The sequence below is a fragment of the Sminthopsis crassicaudata genome, chromosome 3 (genome assembly GCF_048593235.1).
Source record: "Sminthopsis crassicaudata isolate SCR6 chromosome 3, ASM4859323v1, whole genome shotgun sequence".
NCBI lineage: Eukaryota > Metazoa > Chordata > Mammalia > Dasyuromorphia > Dasyuridae > Sminthopsis > Sminthopsis crassicaudata.
The window spans coordinates 117,214,532-117,229,041 of NC_133619.1; the positions used below are offsets into that span (position 1 = coordinate 117,214,532).

Sequence of the window (14,510 nt, forward strand, 5' to 3'; positions counted from 1 at the left end):
TACAGCAGTGGAATGGCTACTTTTAGAACATGGTGTTTTGTAGGAAGTAAGGGATTATCAGAGGTAGAAGTGGAGCAAGGGGAATAACAAATACTGAGGTTGGAAACTTATGTTAACTTCTATTTTCCTCCTATTCAACTACATAAGCCTTTGATCCTTATTGCTATTATCTGTCATCTACCTCCTGGCTCCTGGGTCACTTTCCCCACTTCTTTCATTAAGTAAAAGGATTTTAGAGTTTTATCTAATCTAATTTCTATCCTCCTCATGATTACTATTTCTAACATGCCTGTCAAGCCTCCATAGAAACACCTTTAATGATAGAAAACTTAATTCTCCTAAGGTGGCTTATGCCATTTTAACTAGGGTTTTAATTGTTACAAACTTTTTCAAAATGTGTTACCCTATAACTTTCAACCACTGCTCTCAGCTTTGAGAGAAAAGGCAAAGGAAATCAAGTCTAAATTGTCTTGTGCGAAACAGCCTTTCATGTAAATGAAGACAGTACATTTCTTCTTCAGGCAACAAATTCCCCATTTCCTTCAATTGATCCTCCTGTGGCTGGGAGTTAACTCTTCATTCTACTTCTACTTCCTCTGAAGATACTCCAATATGTCAATTTGCCTTCTAAAGTGTGCAACGTGGGAGTATGGAAAGATCTCAGATCTCAATAGTGAGAACAATATCAGAGTTCAGAAAATCCTGGCTCTAGGGAACAATAACTTAACCTCATGATGGTTCCACAAAACTCTTGAATAGTATAAGAAATAGTTAGGGGTCATAGTGGACAAAGCATCAGATCTGGAGTAAGAATGACAAGAGTATAATTTGATATTAGACACTTACTGGCTGTTTGCCCTGGACAAATCTGCCTTGCTTTATTCAATTATAAAATGGGGATAGGAATAGCCCCTACTTCTTAGGATTGGAGGATCAATTGGGATAATACCTGTACAAATCTTACTTAACAAGACTTGGCACAGAGTAGGTATTTAATAAAATCTACTTCCTCTCTTACTATGAGTTGTTTGATCTACACTAGGAGAAAAAAAAATATTTTGATAAAATCAGATTCCTCCAAACAAGGTAGAATTCACCTTTTTTAAGCTGCTACACAGAGTGATCATTCACATTTTGTTTTTCAATCCACTAGATTAGCACTGTCTCTTCTTAACCTTTCTCTACACCACCCTTCCACTTACACAGCTGATTGGTATAAAAGCTCTAAGTTTATCCTGAAGAAACATCCTACAGGTTTCTATAATTGTCAATACAGTGTTAGGTCACTGAGGTAGGTAGGCTGAAACAGAGTAGAGTAGATTTCCTTTCCTTTCCTTTCTCCTTTCCTCTACTTTCTTCTCCTTTTTCCTTTCCTCTTTTTCCTTTCCTCTTCTTTTTCCTTTCCTTTCCTTTCCTTTTTCTTTCCCTTCTCTTCCCTTCCTTCCTTCTTGAATTCTAAGAGTAGATTTCTTAATTGGGCTTCCTGTAGGGCAGCGTTTCTCAAAATGTGTTGCAAGGAAAACACCTCATAGTTTTATATATACATACACACACACAAATGAATAAATGAATGAATACAAAAATAAATAAATAGATAGATAGATAAATAAATAAATGAGACAGGGGCATATTAAGAGAATAAAGTTTTCTATCATTAAAGGTATTTCTATGGAGACTTAACAGGCAGTATTAGAAATAGCAGTCATGATGTAGATAGAAATTAGATAAAACTAATATAAATATATGTGTTTGTGTGTGTGTATATATATATATATGTAATATTATATATATGGTCCTTATGTTGTTTGATAACAGATATTTAGAGGATTTTACTACAAGCCCAGAAGCATTTTTATGCACTCACTATTTTTCTAGATACTGTGTTACGTCTTAGCTGGGAATATTCATACAAGCAGAAAGACAATCTCTGACTTTGTAGAGGTTATTTGCATTCCAGTAGAGATAGACAATATATAAAAGAAAGCTAACAGGGGAATGGGGGGTAACATTTGGTGAAGAAGTCCAGACAGTTAGGAGTGGAACAAGGAGATGAGTGATGGAGTGAGCATGGCTAGTCTGGGCAATCTCCTAAACATGGAAGTTCTGGGTTGAACCAGCCAATCAGAGGAGAGGACATGGGTACTTCTAGTGAGTGAAGTCCTGGGGTAGAATGAGCTTCCAGGATGAAGAAGTTCCTGGGGCATTAAAATAAAAGTCTGGGACAGTTTAGAGCTCCTTCTGGAAAGCAACAACGATCCTTTCAAAATTCTGTTTGAGCAGAAGGATTCTACCACTGTGACAAAGTTTAAGAATCACTGTCACAGGGCAAACGAAACTCAGGTACTAGGGGAGCCCACGTGACATGGTTTTCTCATTTCTCATCACTTAGGTATTTCCCATGGGATCTTCTTGAGGGGTTCTTCCAGCTCCCCCAGAAACCTTACGGGACTCCTGAGTAATTCCAGTCCAGTGAAACTTCCAGTAGTCCTTCCCTTCTTCCTTTCTTTGTTTCTTCCTTTCTCTTTTTCCCTTCTTCTTTCTTCCTCTCTCTCCTGACTCCTTCCTTTCTTTCTTTCTTTTCTTCTTCCTCCCTCTCTCCCTCCCTCCCTTCCTTCCTCCTTATTATAAAGAATGATACACTGGGTAGAGGAAGTAGAAGTGATAGATTCAGAAATGAAGGTGATTTAAAAATAAGGGATATTAATAAAGCATATTATTAGTATTAATTACAAAAAATAGGGACAGTAAGATATCTAGGATGTACTTATGGCTTACCTCTTCAAAGCTGGGGGATACTTCTAGGAGGAGGAAACAAAAATGGGTATTTAAAAGGATGATGGGGTGGTGAGGGTCAACATAAATTCTGAGGGAAAAATAGCAAAAGGCATAAGTGTGATGTGGCAGCTAAAAAGGAAATGCCATTTGTGACTATATTAGGAATAGTGCAATTTCAAGGAATCTGGAGGTGATAGTCCCACTGTACTCTTCCCTCAGCAGAACTCATTTCAAGTACTGAGGTAAGTACCAGGCACTACATTTTTTAACTGGAGGATGTCCGGCAAAGGGCAAATAAGATGGTGAAGAGCTTTGATTCCAAGACATAAGAGAACAGACTACAGGAACAAGCATGTTTAGCCTGGTAAAAGGAAAACTCAGTGGGAATGTGATCCTTGTGGTCAAGTATTTTAAAGGCTTTCATTTGGAGAAGGGATTAAGAGTTATCCTGTTCACATTCAGAAGACTAAACCAGACATAAAAAATAGAACTTGAAAAGAAGCTTGATGTCAGGAGAAACCTGTTAATAATCAGAATGGTACCCAAGTGGGGAACCGTGGATAGAATATTAGACTTAGAATCAAGAGCTGAGTTAAAATGCCACTTTAGACATTTGCAAGTTGTGTAACCCTGAAGAAGTTATTGAACCTCTCTGTACTTTTCTCATCTGTAAAATTAACGAGTTGGACTAAGCTGAGGATCCTTGGAATTATTGCAGAAATCAGAAGCTCACTTGTTGGGCAATGTTAAGAGTGGGAATTTTTTTTCTGAAATTGAACTATATGTCTACTGAAGTCCTCTCCACCTCTCCAGTTCTTTGGTTCAATGATTCAATGGATGAAGTTTATTGTCCACATTACGATATACAATGATAGGGTCATTAGAGTAGTCCAGGAGTTGATACATCTTGGGCAAGCTTTGCAGATGAATAGTAAGTTAGGTTTGGAATTCATTAGGAAGAAGACATCAAGATGGATGGCAGAAGGGGAATGATATTTCATAGTGCTTTCAATGAAATTAAGCTTCTTGAAGTCCATTTTTTAATTTTAAGATCAGTATTTTACCAGTCATGCTTTTCAGCTGACAACTGTGGTATTGTTGTAAGTCATTCATTGTGTCTGACTCTTAACCATATTTGGTTCTTTTTGGGCAAAGTTAGTGGACTGGTTTGCCATTTTCTTCTGGAGTTCATTTTACAGATGAGAAAACGAAGGCAAAAAGGGTTAAACTGCTTACCCATGGGCACACTGTCTGAGGACAGATTTGAACTCAGGAAGATTAATTTTCCTGATTCCAAGCACAGTGCTCTATCCACTACACTATTTAGCCATCCCATGAAAAATCTTATAATACCATAATCTCAGGACAATCCAAACTGGAAGTGACTCAAAGGGAAATGAAGAGATAATTGGTAGGTACATATTACCAGTAATGACTTGTATTATAAAAATGTCACACATTATAAAATCAAGGACATGATACTGTGGTAGGTTAGCCATAATAACAACAGTGAGAGATAAGAGAATGGATAGATACTATTTTTACTAATATCCATTAAACATTAAAAGAAGCAGAGGAATGCCTCTACTAGGTAGGGTAGAAATCCTCTATGGAAGTTTGATGGGAAAGTATAGCTAAGAATTACAAGCTGGCCACAAATCTATACCAATGCAGGTATATATTTTCATCTGTGAGCCCCCATGGTTCTATTGACTTAAGTTAAAGTAAGGTGAAACCATGACTTTCAGTTCTACTTGAAATGCGAGGTGGTATATTTTCCCTAGTGGAATTTGTATTTTCCTTTGTCCTAAATAAAATCCTGGCTAGAGCTCTGAACTGATAATAGGCAATGTAGTTTTTAAAGCAATCTCTCTCTCTCTCTCTCTCTCTTTCTCTTTTTTTTTTTTTTTTTTTTTTTTTTTTTGGACGGAGACAATTGGGGTTAAGTGACTTTCCCAGGGTTATACTGTCTGAGACCAGATTTGAAATCAGGTCCTCCTGACTTCAGGGCTGATGTTCTATCCACTGTACCAGCTAGCTGTCCCTAAAACAATCAATTCTTGGACAAGACAGATTTTTTTTAAACATATTAGTTGCTGTAATTTATTTTATGTTTTTTAATGTCAGATTAAAATTTGTGATTGTGACCTGAAGCAATTTAATCACAAGGGATATAATATTGTAAATAAATAAAATGAAGCTAATGTGAATAAAAATGAATGATAATAAAGTAGTTTGTATGAGATAAAGGAGCCTATCTAGAGAGATATAATGAAGAACAGACATTATTTCAACCAAAAAATGAAAGCACATCAGAAAACTATAACCCAAATTTAATTTAACCAAGTCAGTTGTAGGTGGATTTTCCATGAATTTTTTTCCTATGGAAAGAGCTGGCTGGACAGTAAAAAGTCGTCAGATGCCTCATCAGGGACGGTTTCTAATGTCTGCAGCTGTTATGTGTTGGGCTGAACAATGGAGATATTAAACACCATTTCCATTCAGTTTTGAAGGGGGAGTTGCAAACTATCTCCCTAATGCATTTAAAGTAGCTTTCAAAATGCGGTATTTTTTTAGAGTACCATTTCTTTTTAGGAAATCTGTACTCTAAAAACAAAAACCAAAATCTCTCTTCCTTCTTTCTCCTCCATCCAGACAAACACACAGACAGCTACAGTCAAATCCTGGAATGCATGTAATATTTAAAAAAAAAATTTAAAATTACACCACTATCAGAAGATTATCTATCACTTTCTTTCTTGCATTGCTTATAAAAATACTGTACTGTATGGCAAATAATAAAATTTAAATAAGTTCTCCTACTAGTATCTCTAGAGAGTCCAGTTTTAAAAGTGAAAAATAAATTTATCCACTAGTGCATCTTTTAAGAACAGTCCCCAAAGTGTGTGATTTTTTAAAAAGCAATTTAGGATCTGAAGATGGGATTGAAACATATATAACATTTCTAATTGTAGTTTGATCTATCAAACTCTTGATGGGGAAACTCCCTGTACCAATGTAGTTCAGTTCAATACAGCAAACTTTTACTAAACATTGCCAGGAAGTGTAGTCAATGTATAACATAGGAGGATAGGAGAGTGGCTTAAGGGTTCCCAGATGTTAAATGACTTATTTTGCTAATGGTTGAATGGATAGTTGGTCCTCAATTTAGGTTTTGATTTCAAAGCCAGTCCTCTATCTCCTAGACCATGTCTCCACAATTAATTTTGAAATGAGAATTTTTCTGTCCTGTATTAAATGCATAAGTAATTTCTAAAAAATGCTGCACAATTTAATAAGCCCAGCAAAGATATTATTCTATTCTTTAGTAAGCCTGCACTAAAAATGGCAACACCTTAATGGGAAAATGTGCTTTCAAAATGTTAAAAGCAAAAATCTTAAGCTTTCTGATTTAAAATTCCTATAAAGCTTACAGGAGAAAGAACTAAAAGAAGAGAATTTTTTTTTCCCCCCATAAGATCTAGGTCTTCTTTGGTTGGTTTCTTTTCTTTCTTCCTTTTTTTTTTTTTTTTTTTTTTTTTAATTTTACAGTTAGGGTTCATACTACTTCTGTATCTGAGTGTGTATATATACATACGTATCATTTAAATGCAATTCCAACAAACCGTGCCCTGGGAAAATGATAACTGAAGTCAGGTTTTTACTTAAAATAGTTAATAAACAAACAGATTTATCACCAGAGTGACTGTCTTTCAATCTTGGTTAAAGAAAAGGATTAAGAGCCAGTAAATGTACTTCTATGACATTTACCGAGCAGAAGGTATAATACAGTCTAAAGAAAACACCAGGTATTGAATGGATTTCCAAACTCCAGCAAGCAAAAATAACTTTTTCAGGTGCCTCCTATTTCAGCATCTGAAATGCTGAAAGGCAAATTTGTACAGAGCCTAATGACAGGTGCCCTTTCATATTAAAATAATGTATGGAGCAACACACAGACTAGGAATGTGAAGTTGGAGAAAAGCTTGTGCTAAACAAAACACCCGAGTTCTCACCAGACCTCTTTTTATTGTGCTCTCAAGCAAATGAAAAGAAGCGCCTTTGGCAACAGGAAATACAAGCATTTTCTTGGGTTCAGAAGGACATTTCTGAAATGCACTGCTGTCCCTGTTTAACTTTCATAAAGTTACAGAGCCCCGACACTGACAAATGAGCTTCATTACATCGGAGGCTTGAGGTATTTGCTATGACAATCTATTTTACCTGAGTAATGACATCTGCATATGAGGAAAAACCTGTATGGAGATTTTTATCTGGTCTCCTATTTTCTGTTATATTAATAACAAAATTTTTTTCTGTTTGTTCCACAGAAGCATTAAGAGGTAGAAAGTTAATAATGGATTCCCTACTTATTACAATTTTCAGGAGATTAAAAGCCAATTCTGACTAAAGGCCATGTCAACAGGGTGTTATTGAATTGACCTTTTTGATTCAGTTTCACAGTATGTTCCCTCAAATGATGAGGTAATTTGGCCAAATAAATAATTTGACAGGTTTTTTTTTTTAATAGTAACTATAGACATGACCCAAATGTCCATTACAATTTTTTTTCTTTTGTCCATGCATTTTAGTACCTAGCATCACTTCTTCATTAACCGAGATGTCTGGTTAAAATATTATTTTTGGATTTAAAATAGCTTGTCTTTACTGTTTGCATCAATATTTTTTTTCAGACACAGCTTCGCATCTACAACAATACAATCAGTATGAATAGTCCAGAGAATGGTTAACACTTGCCCCACTGAGATATATGCCATTTTGAAGATAGGCTAACCAGAGAACCAGTTATCAAATTAGAGAAGACTAGATTAGAAAGAGGCCCTCTAGATTAGAAAGAAATCATGTAGAGTAATTCCATCACTTTACAGATAAGTGAATTGAGGTTTAGAGACATTAAGTGACCTGCCTTAAGAAGATAAATGATTTCATATGGAAATTAAGATTTTTTTAAAAAGTACAATATTCAAGGCACAATATTTAAAATCTCATTTTTTCCAGTTTTATATTTGAAAGTCCTATGATGTTAGCAATGTTTCTGTTGAAAATCAACCAAAAAAAGTCACATTTTTATTTTATGAGGTGGGAAAAAGACATGTGCTTCTGTTTTAACTTTTTTTTATAACTCTATAATTGTAATAGATTATTTTATTTTAAATGTTTCCATAGGAGATTTTATTTACAATTGATGCTATTTAAATTTTTCATCTGAAAACATATATTTCATAATTTGATCTTATTTGATTTTTTTCCCCAAGTGAATTTTGTAAATGATTCATTTTTTGTTACTTAAATAAATGAGTTATTACATGATTTAAAGCAAACATTTATGTGATAACTCTCCTTTAGCTCTAAGTTATAAAGATCTGTGGCTCTTTTTTTAATCTATAGTGATTTAAATTATAAAAGCATCTTCATTTTATCTGTATGTGCAAGAAAGATTATAATACCTTTGTTCAAACATAGATCCTTCACAAGCTTTCATGATTCATGGAATACAGTGATATATTCACATCAGTAACTTAAGAGTTTGTTTTCCAACCGTCTCAGGTCTGAGTAATATTAATGTTCAGAGAATAAAAGAGCACAAAGGTTAAAGATACTGCTACCTTGTTTTATTCCCCTTCAAACCATGAATTTTTGAGTTTTATAGCAAAATGAAGCCACGAGCAAACGAAGATAAAGAGGAAAGAGTGTTCAAGATATCACATGAAAGAAAGCATTTAAAAAAAACAAAAAACAAAACAAACAAAAAAAAAACCCCAACTTTTCACTGCCATGGAAGATTTATAGACTAACACAAAAGCTTTCTAAACTAAATTAAGTTATTCATTTATTTGAGTCAGGTAATAATTACTTTGCTCTTCTTACAAGATTGTCTTCTTCCATGTGATAGCTAACTATTTGGGAGGGGGGAGAAACAAAATGAAACAAACATGATTTTAAAAATGTATATCCACACTTACTAAAACTAAAAATAAAAGTATTTGTATAAAGTGGACTATCCTGTCACCTCTGTTAAGATAACTTTATAGTAAATATCTTTCTAAAATATGAAAGAGTTAATAAAAGATGTTTAGAACTGTCATAAAAGTTCGTTCCTTCTTTACCAAGGTGATTCTATTTCTCCTATGATAGGGATGTCCGGTTCTTTGGATTGTTTTTCTAATATAGTAAAATTCAAGTAATTTGAAGTATTTGAATGTGAAAGCATAGACTGAATTCTTGTAGTCTGTATAACTGAATATAGCCCTGAATGTAACCAGAATATAACCAGAATGATACTAATCAACTGTAAAGCTGTATAAATTCTAAGAAAAACTTTATTAATAAATAGATTAACATGATCAGTAATTAACACTTGATTTATTTAAATATAAATGGATCCTTAGTTGGTTAAAAATAGTTTGTTGTCTTAAGCATTTGAATTTTCTCCTGGAATTTTTCTTATGTTATTGGTTTTACATTTTGGTTCGCTGAAGAAAGATAAATTTTACTTTTGGTTGAATAAGAAGCAATTCTAAACTGACAGATTATGACTTGGTGGGATTTTAAAAATCAGTGCTGATTGGATATAATCATGACACATTCATTCCAAATCATCCAAATTCTTGCCCAGAGCACCTTGCTATTAATGGCTCACAGTTGTGAGATTGTTGGCTAGGATTTTAAGGGTGTAGTCAGTGGCTGTGGGACATACCTTTTCCCCTGTGCAATGTAAATTAGTTCTCACAGAAATCAAATGCTCAGACACAAAATGAGTCCAGCTAACTATGGACACGTGAAAAGATGCAACCTCTTTGAGGTGGAAATTATGCTTTTAGCAACTTTATGAATCAGGAGCACAGCTAGGAATACAGAAATGAACAAGTATGGCTTCTGACTGATTCTGCTCTCGTAAAGCATATGCACTTGATTGCACAGGACAGATACAGAAGGAACCTTAATATCTCACTTGGAAAACTATGCAGAAAAATGAAAAATGACCTCCCAAAAAAGAAAGAGAAGAAATATGGAAAGTAGGCAGGAAAACTCACAGGTAGCTTTAAACAAAATATATTTAAACTCTCAAAACCTTTACAAAACTAATGCACTAGGAAAAGTTATTATAGCTCTTGCAATCATTATTTTATTAATACATTTTACAATCATTATGATCTTGATTTATCAACAATGGTTAAAATTATGTTTAGTGCCCTCTGTTTAAGGAAGAAGGATAGTATGTAGCATAATTCAATCAATTCATCAATGAACATTTTATTAATATGTCAGGCACTGTGTTAATTTCCAGGAATACAAAGAAAAGGTTCTGATGTTTGTCTGGGGAAGATTTATTTATATAAATGAGAAAAAATGTAGATATTGATATCTATATAGAGAGAAAGGAAGTAAATTTAGGGGTAGAAAAGTAGCAGCTGGAGGGATGAGGAAAGTTCTCATGAAGGAGATGAACTCACATCTTGAAAAAGAACAATGATTCTGAGAAATCCAGTTGAGGAAGCAATGCATTCCAGCTATGAGGACAGTCAGAATAAAACCATGAAAGCAGGAAATAGAGTGTCATTTATAAGAAACAACCAGAAAGTCAGATTGGGAGAATATGGTGTGCATGAAGGGAAGTCTAATGTTTATTAAGAGCAGAATAGTAAGCAGAAGCCAGAGTAACAAAAAAAATTATTAAAAAAACAACAATTGGTTCACAAGTTATCTGATAAATTCATGTGTAAGCAGCTTAGCTCGCATTGCCTACAGGATTTTGTGATTATAAAGCTTTTTCCTTATAGTAACCATTTTGATGTATGTAGTGCAAGTATTATTATCCCGATTTTATAGATGAAGGAACGGATGCTCAAGAGATACAAGTTATTTGTGTATGGTTACAAAGCTAGCATCTGAGACAGGACTCAAAACCAGAGCTTTGGAATTCTCATCAGTCTATTAATATGCTTTCAGGATCAGCTCACTATTGATTATATCTGCTCAACATTCTATTATTTTGAAAGGATAATTATTTTTAAAATTTACAATGTACAGTTTTCAATTAAGGAAGGAGCACAAAAATCAGACTGTACTGATTAAACTAGTCTGAGGAAGCCCAAATGTTAATTTATCATAGATTCTTAATAAGACTATGAAGACAATTTGTACTCTGTGATGACTTTATATCTTTGAAGCTGTGATAATTTCAGTATTTCCCAATCGCTATTTTTCTCACTGATTTCTTGTCTTTTATTTACTGATTTTTAAGTTTCAATGATTTTCAATGACTCAAAATGTATTTTCATGGCTTAGTCTTGTGACCACTAGAGGTCCATGTTTTACTGTTTTTCTAACTTCATCTTCAGGTTTCAGAATCCCTTGTTCTTGTACACCATCTAGTGGGTTGAGCCGCTACTGAAGGCTGACTCTGATTTCTTGGGAAAGGTATTAAAACAAATAATCATGATGTCATTCCTTCTTACCAATAAAACACATTATTGACCAGAGAATGCTCCTAGAAGGGTTAAAGGCAAGAAAACTGATCTAAGTTTTTTAATTAATGTTATAAATTATTTTTTTCCCTTTTATGAAGGTGAAAGGACAAATCAGACTATAAAATAGTTATTGTACCAGCTACAGAAAATATATATGGTATCTATCTATCTATCTACACACATACATATATATACACAACATATGTGTATGTATACATATCTATACATATATATGTATATATTTATATATGCACTCACATATATATGTACATGTGTGTGTGTGTGTGTGTGTGTGTGTGTGTGTGTGTGTATAGGCACCAAGAATAGTTAAAGAGTTAAGAACATGGCCAAATCATAACATTATTAATTATATCCTATATCTAATGAAACATGATTTATTTTTTTAAATATAAATCTCATTTTTTCCCCACATTTCTACCAACATGTTTGATTCATTATAAATTTTAAAGCTTACCCAAATAAAAACTGATGATGATAATATCCAATGAGCTCAAGTGCTGAAATGGTAAATTGTTTGAAAAAAATGTGATTTTAAAAAGAAAGCCTCCTATTAAAAGACACTCACTTCACATAGCATGCCTGACTTTCATAATTCATTTCAACATAATCTGAAACTAGGTCATTAATTATTATTGGTCATACATAAGTAATTTGTTCAAATTGCCTGAAGCAGAAGACCTAAGAAGATATTTAATAAATGTAATATAAACTATCATTTACAGCAATGTATAGCTAATGATATTATCGACATCTAGAACATTTGAATTAGAGGACTTTACAAAGTCAGTTTTAGTCATAGAATTGAAAATGAAAGACTGCTCCACCCTGAAACTTTGTTCTTAATCCTAGGAGTCCTCACGGATTCCCTAAGGGTAAGTCATATCAAACTAATTTCATTTCCATTCTTTAAAGGTCACTAGATTGAGAGATCAGAGGAATGTATGTTGCTGAGTATGTATTCAATACATATTCATATAATGAAAGAAAGAGGGAAGAAGTGATATAGAATACCTTAATTTTTACAAGGCATTTTATAAAGACATATCTTTTTATGAAAAAAGAGACATATTGGTATATAATGATATAGTTATGTAAATCTGAAACACTACTTAAAGTATATTTTTGGGGAGTGTGGACTATTTATCAAATCAGACAGCTGGGTTCAAGTTCAGTCTCTAAAAATACCAATTCCATGAGCTTTCTATTTTTATTTCAGTTGGCCTGTGATTTCCTTCATATAAAGAATGTTAGATTGGGAATTTTCTACTTTTTCCAATCACGATCCTTTTTTGTGCAAGAAATTTTTATGTGACTCTTGATATAAAAGTATATAAAACAGGTATACAAATCAAACACTTACTGACAATAATTTCATAATCATCAGATTCAGTTAAGATACCACAAATGGATTCCTGAACCACAATTTAAGAATCTGGGCTCAAGATGATGAAACTCTCTCTTAACCAATGTAGAATAGCAATTGTTTTGTAATGTAAAGTCTTAAAATGTGGTTGGAGGCCTCTGAGAGGATAAGCAAATTCTTCAGGATTATATAGCCAATATGCTTTCTTGGGCGACAAGTACCTTAAATGCTACCCCTATAATGTCTCCAAATCTTTCTATAAATTTTCTTTAATTCTCAGTTTTCTTATTTGGAAATTAACCACTGCAAATTATATGTGGAGAGTTGAAGTTTTATGGCTGGAGTCTCTTGACTTGTAACTGTTAGGTCCAGGTCTACCAAGATAGAGGGAAGATGATAAGTATATGATTCCTGAAGTATATAAAAGTCTTTTATATCTTAGACTTTTTTAGATGAAAGTCAATCATTGGAGTCACTTATTATTTACTGGGAGGAGTATGGGTTCCATTAATTCCTACAATACATAGAAAATGCATCTTACAATGTACAGGCAAATCAAGAATATATATTCTGCAGAGGTGAGGGAGAAAGAAAGAGTCTGAACCAGACCAGTAATATCCACATTCCAAGACTGGGATTTGAGGAAGGAATGAGTAACATTCTTCTACATGAAGCCTTTCCTGATGTCTCCAAATTAATTTTCAAACAGATTATATTTAATTATCTATATAAATTTTATTTCCCCTCAAATGGTTAAACTCATTGAGGATAAGGGACTCTCATTTTATTTATCTCCAGAAACTAGGATAATATCTGGCATATAGCAATTGTTTAATAAATGCTTGTTGAATGGTATTAAATACTATCTACTGAGGATGGTAAGCATCAAATAGATATGATGTATAAATCACTTTATAGCACTGAAAAAACTTGACGCACCATTACTGTTATTAATGCCAATCCTAAAATAGATGCCTAATAGCTTGTTGCCAGGATTGCCCCTTGACATTTTCCCAAATAACATTTTTATAAACTGTTTGGATGAAGATATAGAAAATGTGGTTGTCAAAATTTGCTAGTTACATAAAGCTGGTATAGATAAGTAATATTTCAGATGACAGAAATGTAATTCAAAACCATTTCTATAAGTCAGATTCATGGATTTTAACACTATAGACTCCCACAAAACCCTTTTAAATTGAGAAGTGAATTAATTATTTTATTTTCTCATGCACTAGTCCATTTGGTATTGAATTCTGTACAAAATGTACATAAGAAGAAAAATAAAATATGGAAACTTTTCTCTGTAGAATGTATGAATTCACTGAGTTGTAAAACTTGTCCTCGCCAGAGCACTTTCTTTGTTATACATTTCTCAATGGGCCTTCTCCTGTGACATTTATGTAAGTTGACATTATCTGTTTTAGCTTATAAAACAGATTCTAGGGGATAGGTAAGGAATATAATCTGTTTTCCCTGAATGCTATATACTTTATATATATGGGAATTTAATAAATAACATTTGAGGATACATTTGATCTACTCAGACTGTATCCAAAGAAGCATGTATCTTTTGACTCTAAAACCAATGATTAGGATTTAACTAATCAATAATTTAGAACATAAGTGACATAGATTGTATGGCAGAACTAGGATTCAAATCCAACACTCTTTTTTATTGCACCACAGAAATGCAAAATGCATAGTGGTGTGGGTGGAAAGATAAAGTGAAGAAAAAACCTTAGCAGTCAACCTAACAGGGACTAAAGTAATGTAAAGATAAGGACCAAAAGACATAAAAATATAAAAAAGCAAAAAAAAAGTGAGGAAAAGGTAAATGTTCGTAAAGCAGAATGCTG

The 14,510-nt window shown here is 33.4% G+C and overlaps 1 protein-coding gene across 9 annotated transcripts in view; it reads right to left on the reverse strand.

Annotated features, from left to right (window-relative positions):
* The window catches only part of KLF12 (KLF transcription factor 12), a 536,656-nt gene that overhangs the window by 14,293 nt on the left and 507,853 nt on the right, over window positions 1-14,510 (reverse strand). The window lies entirely within an intron of this gene.